The 15,639-nt window shown below is 36.0% G+C and overlaps 1 pseudogene; it reads left to right on the forward strand.

Annotated features, from left to right (window-relative positions):
* The first annotated feature begins 5,401 nt into the window (after nucleotides 1–5,401).
* LOC118018740 lies at nucleotides 5,402–12,848 on the forward strand (annotated as a pseudogene).
* The last annotated feature ends 2,791 nt before the right edge of the window (nucleotides 12,849–15,639 follow it).

A 15,639-nucleotide genomic window follows, 5' to 3' on the forward strand; every position in this document is an offset into this window, starting at 1 on the left:
AAATAACATTAAATAGGTGGTGAAGAATGAAAAAAAAGGCATTTATATATTGTGCTTGTTCTGTCAGTATCCTGTATTTAATTAAAAGAAAGGTTATAATAAAATACAAAATATACCATGAGAAAGAGGCTAAAACGAAATCTCTGATATATGATAAAAATGGATAAAAAAATATTTTAGAGAATTTCTTCTACTTCTTTCTAACCTAAGCCATCACCTACTATAATCCTCTTTATTTGTAATATAGGTAATGAATGTATGTCTTCTAAGATTCATGTCATACATGGGGTAGCACTTTAAATTTCTTTTTAAATTTAATTAATTTTTCTGAATGAATTTCAACACCTAAATTAGAATGTTTTCAAATCATAAATAATGTTTTCTGTTTTATGTGAAGTGTCTTATATATGTTCTTACCCTTGGCATAACTTTGTTTTCCAAAATAAAATGCATACATTTGGATATTTTCATTTTCCTGGGTAACTTAACTCATCTTCCACAGACAGAATATTTTTTTGGGAGGAGGGGATGCGGGGGGGGGGGGCAACTGTATTATTGTACTAGAATAATATTAAATTTTGATTAAATTTAATATTATTCTGTTATTTTATTAATCCAGCAGGCTATAAAGACAGACGTTTCTAGTATTAAGATATTTTAGTATTTGGGGGAAAAAAAAGTTTAACTTGGTGATTCAGTTCACACCAACATCTCTTCTTTCACTTTGAATTTCCACATTCCCCTGCAGATCCCTTTATCTTCCTTTATCTGCCATTTCACAAGCATGGTCAATGTCTAAAACTCACCTGGCAAGATTGAGATATATAGAAAAAAGAATGATTGCCAAAATTAGTCCAGTCACACCAAGAAATCTAGCAATTACAAACTTTCTTGGAAGAGTCATTTTTAAAGTGGAAGGTTGTAGAAGGAAGTTGTAATGTTCCCCCTTATAAAGAGGAATGGAACATATACTAGAGATCATTCAGTGGGGGGCGGGGAAGTTTGCCACCTAGTCTGACCACGTGAAGCTCCCTTGACAATTCTAATGGAAACACCCCCTTGAAAAACATAAACAAAATTTTCACTAACTCAAAAACCAAGAGACCCATATCATTACTCACCAGAAGAAAATATTGAAGAATGTCTCACAAAGTTGAAAAAAGGGATAGAACTGAAATCACTAAAGTAATATTAGGAAACAGATAAGAACCCAGATATTAGAATTAGAATATACCAGGGCTCACATTCCAATTCTAAAACTATCACTAACTCTGAATTTTAGCAATTTATGTAAAAACTTAAACCTTGATTTCATCATCTATAAAATGTGGTTAGTTCTAAAGTGGATATTGATCTCCAAGAGTTGATGTAATGATTTATGGAGATAATGTTAATAAAACTCTTTATGCAGTATCTACCACAGAAAATACCAATAAGTGGTATCCATGATTATCTCTATATCTGCCATATTTTAACACTGATTCTATTAAGTTGTGTTAGACACCTACTTCACATTCTTTAGAGACTGACCATAAATAAGTCAATTATTTAATAATTCATTAAATTGTTTACTGATAGATTAAATTTGAGGCATTGGAAAAGTTGAAAGCATGTGTTTCCATTTCATTATTTCTTCTACTTCTGTTTCAATTATCTTTTGCTGAATAGTAAGTCAAGCCAAAATGTAATGGCTTAAAATATATATTAACATATAAAACATATATCAACAATATATTACTTTTCATGACCATATTTGTTAACTTGACTCAGCTTGGCAATTATTTTGCTCCACATGGTGTAGCTGAGTTCACTTATGTGGCTACTGGTTTCTAAAAGGAAACCCTAAAACTGGAAGCATTGATGTGTATGTACTTACCAAGACTCTATTTGCATCACACTTGCAATATTCAACTGGCGAATAAACACATAGTTAATTGTGTGAGCATAATGGTGTGTAATAAGAGCATGATATATTTGAGGAACACTCATGTTATAAGTATGGAAACATCCTCCTTCTGTCCCCTAGGGTTTCACATTTTTTCCACATGCAAAATTTACTTCTTCCCTTCCCAAGATTTTTAAAGTCTTCTTTCTTTTTTTTTTAAAGATTTATTTATTTATTTGAGAGAGCGAGAATGAGAGAGAGCATGAGAGGGGGGAGGGTCAGAGGGAGAAGCAGACTCCCTGCTGAGCAGGGAGCCCAATGCGGGACTCGATCCCGGGACTCCAGGATCATGACCTGAGCCGAAGGCAGTCGCTTAACCAACTGAGCCACCCAGGTGCCCTAAAGTCTTATTTCATTAGCTCAAGAGAATTGAGCTTAAATTTCAGACTTTATCAACCAAATAAATTCGAGGTATCAATAAGATTCCTCAGGTATTGTGTCTTGGGTGCACTTTTTTAGTACAGAGGCACTAAAAAGACAATTTAACTGCCCCCAGAAAACCCTACAGACAACCGTGAGACATGAGCAGAAAAATAACATAGACATTGCCATTTAAAATAAAGAGGGAGGAAATGGAGGAATTCAACAATTAGTGTGTCTGTAGAAATATTGAAGTCCAGCCAATCAAACATTACCAGTTCCCCTTTCCTCCAGCATAGGGCATTTTCCTTGGTTTGGATCCAGTTCTACTCTCCCTAGGAGTGGTTACCTAATCCATTGCTCTCAGGCTCTTAGGAAAACTCTGAGATATTCTTCCTTTTCTGTAGGAAATGGTGTGTGGTTGTAGCTGAGCAAATTTCTTGTCTTGCTACCTGGCCAGATATATCTAGTACTGATATGTCAAGTCCCATTAAGTCCCATTAAGTTGAAGCTGATACAACTCCTTTAAAAACTGTGTTTTTTTTTTTCCTTAATGTATCAAATTACAACCACTATATTATAACCACTACAAATGTACACTCTCAAATCTTTTTAAGACCGTGTCCTCTCGGTCTTGGGCTGCAAAGTGAGGTGCTATTGAATAATGCTCTTAAGATCCTTAAAAGCTTGTTTGTCTAATTAAGAAAGTCTACAAGGCACTTCCTTAAATTTCTGTGACCAAAACAAAGGACACCATTGTTGTGAGTTTTGACCTCAAGATTATGTTTTACTGACAATAGCCTAATTTTATATTTATCCTTATGCCATTTATTGCTTTGACAAACTTTTGACAGCTCTAAGTGTGGGAATGAGAGAACAAGTCTTGGGTAAAAAATAATTCCTCTAAATTCTGCTTAAAATTTGAGCATCTATCTTGTTAGCACATCTTTCTCTTGAAAGATCTTTTCATACCTGAGAGGAAAAAAGGGATAGATACCACTTTCAGTATGCTGCCTGGAAATCTCCTTAGTCAGATTCACAAACTCATCAGTTATATTTTCTGCTTTCCAATTTATCACAGGCAACAGTTTCCCTAATTGTTCTGTCAGTATGAAACGTGATTTTCTTTGTCTCCACTATCTGATAGTAACTGTTCTAGCAACTTACCCACATTCAGTCCTCTTGCTCCTACTCAGTCACAAAGCGAAGGACAGAAGTTTCAGATTTTGTTACAGTAGTAACCCACTTGCAGTTACAGTTTGTCTTTCACTTACGTGAGTTGTATTGTTTTCCTATTGCCGCTATAAGAAAGTAAAAGGAAGTTGATGACCTTAAAAAAGAAACCCAGGATGCCTCGGTGTCACAGTCCTTTAAGCGCATGATTCTTGGTTTTGGATTAGGTCATGATCTCAGGGTCCTGGGATCAAACCCCACATCAGGATCCCCCCCATTGGGTTCCAGGTTCAGTGGGGAGTCTGCTTAAGATTCTCTCTCCTTTTCCCTCTCACTCGTACTCTCTCTCTCTCTCAAATAAGTAAATAAATCTTAAAACACACACACACACACAAACGCAAATTTTTTATTCCATAGTTGTAAAGGTGAGACTCTGATATGGGCTTCACTGGGCTAAAAGCAAGGATTGTATTAGTCTGAAGGCTTCTAGAATGTCTTAGTTCAAGCTACTGTAACAAGTTACCAAAGTATCTGTGGCTAAAACAACAAACATTTATTTCTTACAGTTCTGGATGCTGAAAGTCTGAAATTAGGGTGCCAGCATGGGTGGGTTCTTGGTGAAGTCCCTCTTTCTGGTTATGTCCTTACATGGCCTTTCCTTGGTGTGTACATTCAGACAGTAAAAGAAGAGGGGGTGGGTGGAGGGAGGGAAAGAGGGAGGGGGACAGAAAGAAAGAATGGGGGAAGATCTCATTTATAATTCTCTTTTTTTTTTTTTAAGATTTTATTTATTTATCTGAGACAGAGAGAATGAGAGAGACAGAGAGCACATGAGAGGGGGGAGGGTCAGAGGGAGAAGCAGGCTCCCTGCCGAGCAGAGAGCCCGATGCGGGACTCAATCCTGGGACCCCAGGATCATGACCTGACCCGAAGGCAGTCGCTTAACCAACTGAGCCACCCAGGCGCCCTATAATTCTCTTTTTATGAGGGCATTAACCTTAACATGAAGACTTGACTCTCATGACCTAATCTAACCCTAATTACCTCCCACATGCTTTACCTCTAAATACCACCACACTGGAGATAATAGTTTCAACATAAAAATTTGAGGGGGATATAAATATTCAGTTAATAACATGAAAACTGCCCACATTCCTGGACTCACACAACCCTTCTTTCTGCAAAGCCAGCAATGGTATCATTCAAACCCCTGTTTTTATCAACATGCCTTCTCTGACGCATACTCCCTGCCTCCCTATTTCTTGTTAAAAAGCCTGTGATCATTTTGAGTCCACCTGGATTATCCAACATAATCCCCCCTTCTCATAACTCCTAACTTAATCAAATCCGCAAAGCCATTTTTTTTCCCCCGCCCATGTAAGGCAATATATTTGCAGGACTTAGGGATTAGGACCTAGACATCCTTTGGGGGTTATTGCTCTGCCCATCAATCTACATTATAAACCATTGCCAAATATAATGGTAAAGCAACCACACTGTATTATATTCTGATTTTTCTGTGTTGGCTTTGCTCAGTTTGATTTTTTTTTTTTTTTTTTTTTTGCCCTAGAGATGTTCTGAGGTCAGTTACACAGCCTCATTCAGCTGCACCTCAGGGGAAACTAGAATGTGGAAAATGTTCTCTCATTCTCTAGGTCTTTCTCCACAGGGCTTCAAATCATTCTGTAGACCAGGGCGCCTGGGTGGCTCAGTTGGTTGAGCGACTGCCTTCGGCTCAGGTCATGATCCTGGAGTCCCTGGATCGAGTCCCACATCAGGCTCCCTGCTCAGCAGGGAGTCTGCTTCTCCCTCTGACCCTCCTCCCTCTCATGCTCTCTGTCTTTCATTCTCTCTCTCAAATAAATAAATAAAATCTTTAAAAAAAAAAATCATTCTGTAGACCAATACAAACATCTCTAGAGTATGGTGAATGGCTTTCAAAAGAGAGTTTTTCAGGAGCAGAAATTCCAGTGTGCAATTATTTATCAAGACTCTGCTTGCATTACTCTTGTTAATATGACAACTTCCAAACTTTGTGCCCACCGAGTTACTGTGAGAGAGGATTTCATCAAGAGGCATGATGGATTAGCAGTGACAAATAAAATATATCCTACCAAGCAGTGAAATGGCTCAAAATATTAAAATTGCAATAGATAGAAAGAGGTTTTACACTCAGAAAGAAAATCATAGAATAGAATGAAATAAACAATAGGGTTTATATGGGTACTAGACATCTTGCTGTTAATTCCCATTATTTTTATATCTAAAATTCTGATCTGCAGAAAGATGAAATAGTTTTTCTTGGTTTTATGTATCTGGGAAGTAGCAGAAACAAGATTCAAATTCAGGTCAAGCAACTTCTATTCCGATTTTTTCCATTAAGCATCACATATCAAGAGAGAACATTTATTAATGATGAATTTAAAATTAATCTCTGAATATAACTGGTTTAAACTCAAGAACTTTAGTTATGCTCTGCATATATACATTAAATTTGACAATAAAGCAATATTTATAGAATCAGCTACATAACTTTAAAATATATTTGCTGATGATATATTTAAACGTAAGAAATAAAATATGTACCATCTAAAAAATATAAGGAACAACATTATAGAACATATGTTAAAGCCTGACTATTTAAAATTCAGAGAAAAAATGGTCAACCTCAAATAAAATTAATTTGAATAATCACCTACCTTCTTTTTACTCCAGAGTGCTAAGGAACATTCAAAATCCAATTCTGCAGTCTAAGAATGTTTGGAGAACCTATTACTTTAAATAATCAGTGATATTTAAAAATCAGTAATATTTTAAAGGAGAGAACTGGCTACTTTTTTTTTTTTTTTAACAGTCTGTTCTATCTCCTCCTGTTGACACGAAATTATTCATAAGTCATGGATTTAAAAACATGTATTTATAATAACCCATATTTCTTGGAGATGTCAAATTAGTTATTTTACCATTTATCCAGATTTTAAAGTATCCTATACTTTACAAATTGAGCAATAATTGTGATTTTCAGTGTACATAATAAGTGAATGAAAAATCAAATAATGTTCAGAGAACACACTTTGTTATGGCTTAACTACTTTTAAATTTATTGGGGCTTATTTTATGACATGGAATATCATCTATCTTGGCAAATATTCTTTCTAAACTTGAAAAGAATGTGTTTGCTGCCGCATTTTTGTGGAGTGTTCTATGAATAGTTTAATAAAATTATGTCACTTTGGTTGATAATGCTACGTAAGGGGTCTACATCCTTACTGATTTTATGTCTTCTGGTTCTATCCATTATTCACAGAATGGTGTTAAAATCTGCAACTGTAGTTGTGAATTTGTCTATTTCTCCTTGCAGTTCTATCAGTTTTTGCTGCTTTTGTTTTGAATCTCACTATTAGATATAGAAATATTTAGAATTGTTATGTCTTCCTGATGAATTGGCTCTTTTATCATTGTGAAAAGATCTTGTTTATCCCTCACAAAATTTTTTGCTCTGAAATCTACTTTGTCTGATATTAATACAGACGCAATGCTAGCTACCAATAAAAAGAGTGAACTATCATGAATAGTACAGCAAAAAACATGGTAATGCTGATATCTTTTTGATACCATGTTTTCATTTCCTTGGTATACATACCCAAAAGGACTTGTTGGATCACATAGTAGTTCAAATTTTCATTTCTTCAGGAACCTTTATACTGTATACATAGTGGCTATATTCTCACCAACAGTGCACAAGTGTTCCCTTTTCTCCACATTCTTGTCAACACTTTGTTATCTCGTGTCTTCTTGATAATAGTCATTCTAACAGGTGTGAGGTGACATCTCTTTGTAGTTTTTATTTTCATTTCCCTGATGATTATTGATGTTGAGCATCTTTTCATATACCTATTGGCCATTTGTGTATATTTTTGGATATATGTCTATTCAGTTCCTCTACCCATTTTTTAATCAGATTATTTGCTTTTTATTGAGTTGTATGATCCAAAATATGGAAACAACTTAAGTACCCATAAATGGATAGATGGGCAAAGAAGATGTGATATATAGTATATATATAAAGTGTTTATACACAATAGAATATGATATGCATAAGAAAGTAGAACATTCTGTTATTTGTGACAACATCATGAACATTGAGGGCACTATGTTAAGTGAAATAAGTCAGGTAGAGAAAGACAAATACTGTGTGATATCAATTATATGTAGAATCTCAAAAAGCTGATCTTGTAGAAGCAGAGAGTATAATGATGGTTACCAAGGGTAGGGACTGAGTGAGGAAATTGGGTAATGTTGGTAAAAGGGTACAAATTTGCAGTCAGAGGATGAATAAGTTCTGGAGATTTAATGCCCAGCATTGTGGTTATAGTCAAAAATACTGTATTGTATACTTTAAAGTTGTTAAGTGATTAGATAACATTTTACCCAGTAAAGTATACCTTAAACCTATACAATGTTATATATCCATTATATATGAATTAAAAAAAAAGAAGTGAATTATTGCAATAAACAATGTACATGATTCTCAAAATTATTTCTTGAGTGAAACAATTCAGAAACAAGAGAATAGGCTTTGTGATTCCATTTATTAAAAAAAAAAAACAGAAACAAAAACAAAACAAAACAAAACAAATTTTAGGAAATGTAACCTAATCCATAGTGAATTAAGTATCAGTGGTCCTTGGGGTGTGGGGAAACTGAGGTGGAGCAGAAGGAAGAGATTACAAAGTAGTACAGGACAGATTTGGGGGGATGATACATCTATTTATTTTCTTAATTGTTTCGATTCTTTCACAGTTATGTACATTTGACAAAAATAGTCATATTGTATAAATACACATGTACATTCTAGCGTTTACTAATTATGCCTCAACAAGGTTGTCAAAACGAAACATACATTTCTATGGCTCTGATGAAAATACAACAAAATTTGTGCACTGTAACAATTGATGAGGTCAAGTTATAACTTCTCCAAAAAAGAACATGCATTTTTCACTGAAGATATCAAAACATTATTCATCAAATGCCCTTCAATTTCTAGATGGGAAATTCCAACTACTAAGAATAACTAATGAAATACACTATAAAACATTACCATAATTTAGCCTTTGTTCACTTTCTTTGATATCCCATCTGAAAAAGCCTTATTTTATTCTGACAATTAAGAAAACTGAATTTCTTTCTAAATGAAGTGGGATATTTATTTTGGAGTTTGGAGATATTTTAATGTACCTATGATAGAAAATTAAGTTTTAATTAAAGTGAGTGAGAGTTGTAGCTTAAAAATTATATTCAAAAGTGATGATTGTGAAAACAGCACCATCGCTTAAAACTCAAGGTGAAATAAAAGGAAGTAAAATAAATTACCTTTGTCAGTTCATTAAGAAAGAATGAGTGAATGAATGAATGAAATGTAATAGACCTAAATGTGAAATGCACAACTATAAAACTCTTAGAAGATAACATAAGAGAAAATTTAGATGACCTTTGGTATGGCAAGACTGTTTACATATGACACCAAAGACACAATCCATAAAAGAAATAATTTATAAGCTGGACTTCATTAAAGTTAAATACTTCTGCTTTGTAAAAGACAATGTCAAGAGAATAAGGAGAGAAGCCACAGGGGCACCTGGGTGGCTCAGTTGGTTAAGTGTCCAACTCTTGGTTTCAGCTCAGGTCATGATTTCACAGGTTGTGGGATTGAGCTCCACATTGGGCTCTGCTCATTCGGGAGTCTGCTTGAAGATTCTCTCCCTCTGCCCCTCCCCCTACTCTCATGCGCTCTCTCTCTCTCTCTCAAGTAAATAAATAAAGAAAAAAAGAAGAGAAGCTATAGACCAGGAGAAGACATTTGCAAAATACACATTTGATAACAGACTATTACCCAAAATATATTAAAAAAAAAAACTCTTAAAATTCAACAATAAGAAAACAAACAACTTCATTAAAAAATGGACTAAAGACTAACATATACCTCACCAAAGGAGATATATAGATAGCTAATAAGCATGTGAAAAGATTATCCACATGATACAATATCAGGGAAATGCAAGTCAAAACAATAATGTAATCTTATACACACCTATTAGAATGACCACGAATCCAGGACACTGATAACACTGAACACTGGAAAGCAACAGGAATTCTCATACATTACTGATGGGAATGCAAGATTGTACAACCATTTTGGAAGACATTTTAGTGTTTTCTTACAAAACTAAACACATTCTTACCATGTTATCCAGCAACTGTGTTCCAAGGTACTTACTCAAAGGAGTTGAAAACATGTTTATACAAAAACCTGCACATAGATCTATAAACATCTATGTTTATTTGGTGACTTTATTCATAAATGCCAAAATTTGGAAGCAACCAAGATGTCCTTTCATAGGTAAATGGATAAACTGTGGCATTTCCAGACAAATATTATTCAGCACCAAAATAAATGAGCTATCAAGCCATGAAAATACATGCAGGAAACTTAAATTACTCAGTGAAAGTAACTAATCTAAGAAGGCTACATAGTGCATGATTCCAACTATATGACATTGTGGAAAAGACAAAACCATGGAGACAATGCAAAGGTCAGTGGTTGCCATCTATGGGAGTGAGGGAGAGATGAATAGGCAGAGCACAGAGAATATTGAGGGCATAGAAAATATTCCATATGGTACTATAATGATGTACATATGTCATTATATATTTTTCCAATTCTGTAGAATACAACATCAAAATGAGCCCTAAGGTGAACTATGGACTTTGGTTGATTATGATGTGTCACTGTAGATTCATTGTTGGTAACAAATGTACCACTCTGGTGATTGTTATTGATAATAGGGGAGGCTCTGCATGTGTGGGAACAGGAAATATATGGGAAATCTCTGTATCTCTTTTCCATTTTGTTGTGAGCTGAGAATTGCTCTTAAAAAAAAAAAAAGTATAACAAAACCATACATTAGGACACAAAACAAGTCTCAACAAATTAAAAAAAAGATGAAGTCATACCTTGTACTTTTTCCAACCACAAGTCTATGAAACTGGAAATCAACCACAAGAAAAAATCTGGAAAGAACACAACTGCATGGAGGTTAAATGCTACTAAACAATGAATGGGTCAACAAAAAAATCAAAAGGGAAATAAAAAAAAAATACATGAAGACAAATGAAAATGAAAACACAACAGTCTAAAATCTTTGGGATGCAGCAAAAATGGTTCTAAGAGGGAAGTTTATAGTAATGCAGGCCTACTTCAAGAAACAAAAAAAAATTTCAAAAAAACAACCTAACCTTACATCTAAAGAGCTAGAAAAAGAACAAACAAAATCCAAAACCAGTGGAAGGAAAGAAATAATAAATAGAAATAAAATAATACAAATAATAGAAATAAATAGAAATAAAATAGAAACTAAAAAAACAAGAGAAGAAAATCTTGCATCAAGAAAGAGAGAACACTCGAAAATCAAAATCAGAAAAGAGAAATGACAACTGACACCATAGTAAAATTATATGCCAACAAATTAGACAACTGAAAAGAAATGGATAAATTCTTAGAAACATATAACCTCCCAAAACTGAACCAGGAAAAAATTAAAAAAAATTTGAACAGACTGACTACCAGCAATGAAATTGAATCAGTAACCAAAAACTTCCAACAAACAAAAGTCCAGGGCTTCAAAACTGAATTCAGCTAAACATTTAAAGAAGAGTTAACAGCTATTCTTCTCAAACTATTCCAAAAAATGGAAGAGGATGGAAAGCTTCCAAATTTATTCTACAAGGCCAACATTACTCTGATATCAAAACCAGATAAAGACACTACAAAAAAGAAAACTATAGGCTAGTGTCTCTGATGAGATAGATGCAAAAAATCCTCAACAAAATATTAGTGAACTGAATCAACAATACACTAAAAAAAAAAAAAAATCACCATGATCAAGTGGAATTTATTTCTGGTATGTAAGTGTGGTTCAATATTCACAAATCAAAGTGATGCATCAACAAGAGATGATAAAAACCATATGATAATTTCAATAGATTCAGAAGAAGCATTTGAATGTAGTGATCCAAAGGGGCACATGCACCCCAATGTTTATAGCAGCAATGTCCACGATAGCCAAACTATGGAAAGAGCCTAGATGTCCATCAACAGATGAATGGATAAAGAAGATGTTGTGTATAAATACAATGGAATATTATGCAGCCATCAAAAGTGAAATCTTGCCATTTGCAACCATGTGGATGGAACTAGAGGGTATTATGCTAAGCGAAATAAGTCAATCAGAGAAAGACAAGTATCATATGATCTCACTGATATGAGGAATTTGAGAAACAAGACAAAGGATCATAGGGGAAGGGAGGGGAAAATGAAACAAGATGAAACCAGAGAAGGAGACAAACCATAAGAGACTCTTAATCTCAGGAAACAAACTGAGGGTTACTGGAGTGGAGGGGGGTGGGAGGGATGGGGTGGCTGGGGATGGACACTGGGGAGGGTATATGCTATGGTGAGCACTATGAACTGTGTAGGACTGATGAATCACAGACCTGAACCCCTGAAACAAATAATACATTATATGTTAATAAAAAAATTAAAAAAAAAAGTGTGGAAACAGCAATTGTAAAAATGGGGACATATCACCTGGCAAAGGTAAAACCTTATTAGGCAAAGCCATAGCAAACCAAACCTCAGCCACTTTCTTGAGAGTGGTTGGCTCTGAATATATTCAGAAGTACCTAGATGATGGCCCCAATCTCGTTGGGGAATCGTTTCAAGTTGCTGAAGAATATGCACCATGCATCATTGTCTATTGATGAAATTGATTCCATTGGAACAAAACATATGACTCAAATTCTGGTAGTGAGAGAGAAATTCAACGGAAAATGTTGGAACTGTTGAGGCAGTTGGATGGATTTGATTCAAAGGTTGATGCAAAGGTTATTATGGCCACAAACCGAATAGAAACTTTGGATCTAGCACTTACTAAATCAGGCTCTGTTGATAGAAAGATCGAGTTTCTCTGGCCTGATGAAAAGACTAGGAAGGACATTTTTCAGATCCACGCAAGCAGGATGATGCTGGCCGAGGATGTAACCCTGGACGACTTGATCAAGGCTAAAGATGACCTCTCTGGTGCCCACGTCAAGGCAATCTGTACAGAAGCTAGTCTGGTGGCCTTGAGAGAATGTAGAATGAAATTAACAAATGAAGTTTAATAAAATCTAAAGAAAGTGTTCGTTATAAAAACAACAACAACAACAACAGCAAAAACACAAGAAGGCACCCCTATGGGGCTCTATCTCCAGCAGACCACAGTTTCCTTCAAGGAAATGGTTGGGAGTGTCCTAACCACCCCCCTCCCCAGCCGAGGGATGAGACTGGGGAAGCTGCCCAGGGGAACCCATGTTCCAGCTGCTCTTTCTTATCAGAACCTACTGTGTATCTTTTTAAGGTGATGCGTATAATACCCACCAGACTGCCTTCATCTGCTGCTCACATGGAGTACTTTCTCCCCAATAAAGCATGCTCCTTCTCAAAAAAAAAAAAAAAAAAAAAAAAGGGAGGAATGTCAAAATCAGGAAGAAAAACATTTGATTAGGCTGCTTTAAAAGTACGCTTGAGTTTTCACTTTCTTTACAGTGGTTTTGGATGTATCTCTTTGTAGAGTTTCCCAGTGGCTGCTCTGGATATTACAAAATACATACTTGATTTATAGCAATCTACTAATAACATTTTCCCAGTTTGCACGAAGTGTGGAAACCTCATTTCCATTTAGGTTCCTTTCCCTTTAGTTTTCCAAAATTTAATTACATCTATTTGTTGTTGTTTGTTTGTGGGTTTTTTGTTTGTTTGTTTTGTTTTTGATTTAACTGTCAGGGATCCGCTCAGTTTCTTGGATCTGTAGGTTTGCATATTTTGCCAACTTTGGCAAGTTTTCAGCCATAATTTATTCAAATGCTCATTTAGCTCCACTCTCTTTCTTTTCTCCTGCGGGACTCTGAAGATGCATATGTGGGATTTTTAAGAAGCAGGGTTCTACTGGTCCCTGTGGCTGAGTTAAATATTTTTCAGCTATTTTTTCTCTCTATTGATCATACTAGGTAAATTTTATCGCTCTGGCTTTAAGCTTATTGATTCTATCCTTTGTCATCTCTACTATTGAGTCCATCTAGTGGGTTTTCAAAAGTATCTTTTATTCTATTTTCCAGGTATATAATATCAATTTGATTCTAATTTTCAGTTCTAATATATATATATTTGATTGCTTTACAAATCATAGTTCTTTGTTGGGATTTTTTTTTTTTTAATCTGTTTCAAGAGAATCTGTAATTGATCACTGAAGCATTTTTATGATAGGTGCTTTAAGATCCTTGTGAGATAATTCATTTCAGTGTTGGCATCAGTTGACTTCTTTTATTATAGTAAATAAGAAGTGGTCAGTCCCCCTAGGGGACTTTATCTTACTCCTAGGGCAGCAAGATGATACCCACAGGATTGTTTTGCTTTGTGAGTGGCTTCACTCTTCATAGGTGAGGGAGAAGGAAAAAAAATTACCTGCTTATAGAAACGGGGAAAGAGGTTGATATTCCTGCATTCCTGACATTGTATCTTTATTCCAGACATTTGCCAGATAGCCCAACTTCTCAGACTGTAAGGAAGAACTCTTTCAAGGTCCAGAAACTCATTCTTCCTTGAAATGTAAATATTGAGGAAAATAACCCCCAGTGCTCAGGGCTCCTCCTTGGTGGCTTATCTTGAAACCTAACCAGAGTATAATCATTTGGTCCTCTTAGAGAGAAGAAATTTTACTATAATTTCACATCAGAAAAATCAAGTAGATCGATGGCTACAGATCTAATTTTCATGGTATATAAAGAGTTTTAGGAAACTATGCCCTTTTTATGGGAATACTGAGAAATCCAGGGAAGTTTTATGTCCCCACAATTAGGAGACTCTGGGCTTATTTCACTTTTTTTTTTAATTATTATTATTTAGAGAGAGCCGTGAGCATGAGTGGGACTGGGGGGTGGGGTGGTCAGGAACAGAGGGAACGGGTCGGGGGGCAAGCAGACTCCAGGCTGAGCACAGGGTCCCTGCAGACTCAATCCCACCTGAGATCCCTACCCCAGCTGAAACTAAGAGTCAGAAGCTCAACCTACTGAGCCCCCGAGGCACACCTATTTCATTGTTTTTACCTTTATTTATTCTCCTTATTTAGGTTTAGGCCCCAAGTCTTAGCTGACTTTTGTAGGCTGTCAGTGGACTTTTCAGAGCTTTGCAGTTCTGAATTCCGTCTCGATTGACTTGGTTATCTGTTGCAACTGGCAGTCTCCTTTCCCTTGATCACGCTGCCAGGAGCTGGGCAGGGGGGCAGTAGGGGATTCCCCAGATTGGGAGGTTAGCAGAGGGATTTGGTGAGGTTCCACTAAAACCCCCACTTCCTCCTACCGCAAGCCGCCAGAGTCTCTGGACAGGAAAGAGGGGAAACAGGCTGCTGAGAGGATTGTCTGACATTTGGCAGGAAAGAAGAATGCTCCCGCTGCTGGCTGCTTGTTCATGGGGTTCCCAAGTGACCTCCTTACCCCTGATGCTGTCAGAGGGATTCTCTTTTGATTCAGGAAGGAAATCAGCCTCCCTGGACCGCCTTCTGTGGCTAGGCTGGAGGTCTGAAGACATGGGGTCTGGGTGGCCTCTGTGTGTGTGTGTGTGTGTGTGTGTGTTGTGGGGGTGCAGCCAAACTGCCTCTGTGTTGTTGTTCAGGTCTTGGCCTCTTTAACCCACTCACCTGCTTACTGCCTGTCAGTCAGTGCTCTGTCTTCGTTGTCTCTTGAGTTATTTCCAGGGTTTATAGTTGTACTTTGTGGAGAGGAACAGGAAAGAATAGGGAGACATGAGTCTATACTATCTTGTCTGGACTGGAAGTCCCTCACTGTACTTTAAAGGAGGCAAAAATGGAAATCTAAGAACGATGTACATCTAACGTCCTTTAGGGGAAGAAGACAACCAGTAACAGCATGCTCTGAGTGTCTCAAAAATTTACTGTTGATACAAGCATATAAAATTGAAGGAAAAACTGTTAAAAATGGAATTGTGACATCAGATTATTTTGCAAGTATCTTTAAATATTTGCTTTACAAAAGCAACAATGGGAAGT

This window comes from Mirounga leonina, unplaced genomic scaffold, assembly GCF_011800145.1.
Source record: "Mirounga leonina isolate KUSES-001 unplaced genomic scaffold, KU_Mleo_1.0 Mir_172, whole genome shotgun sequence".
NCBI classification, from domain to species: domain Eukaryota; kingdom Metazoa; phylum Chordata; class Mammalia; order Carnivora; family Phocidae; genus Mirounga; species Mirounga leonina.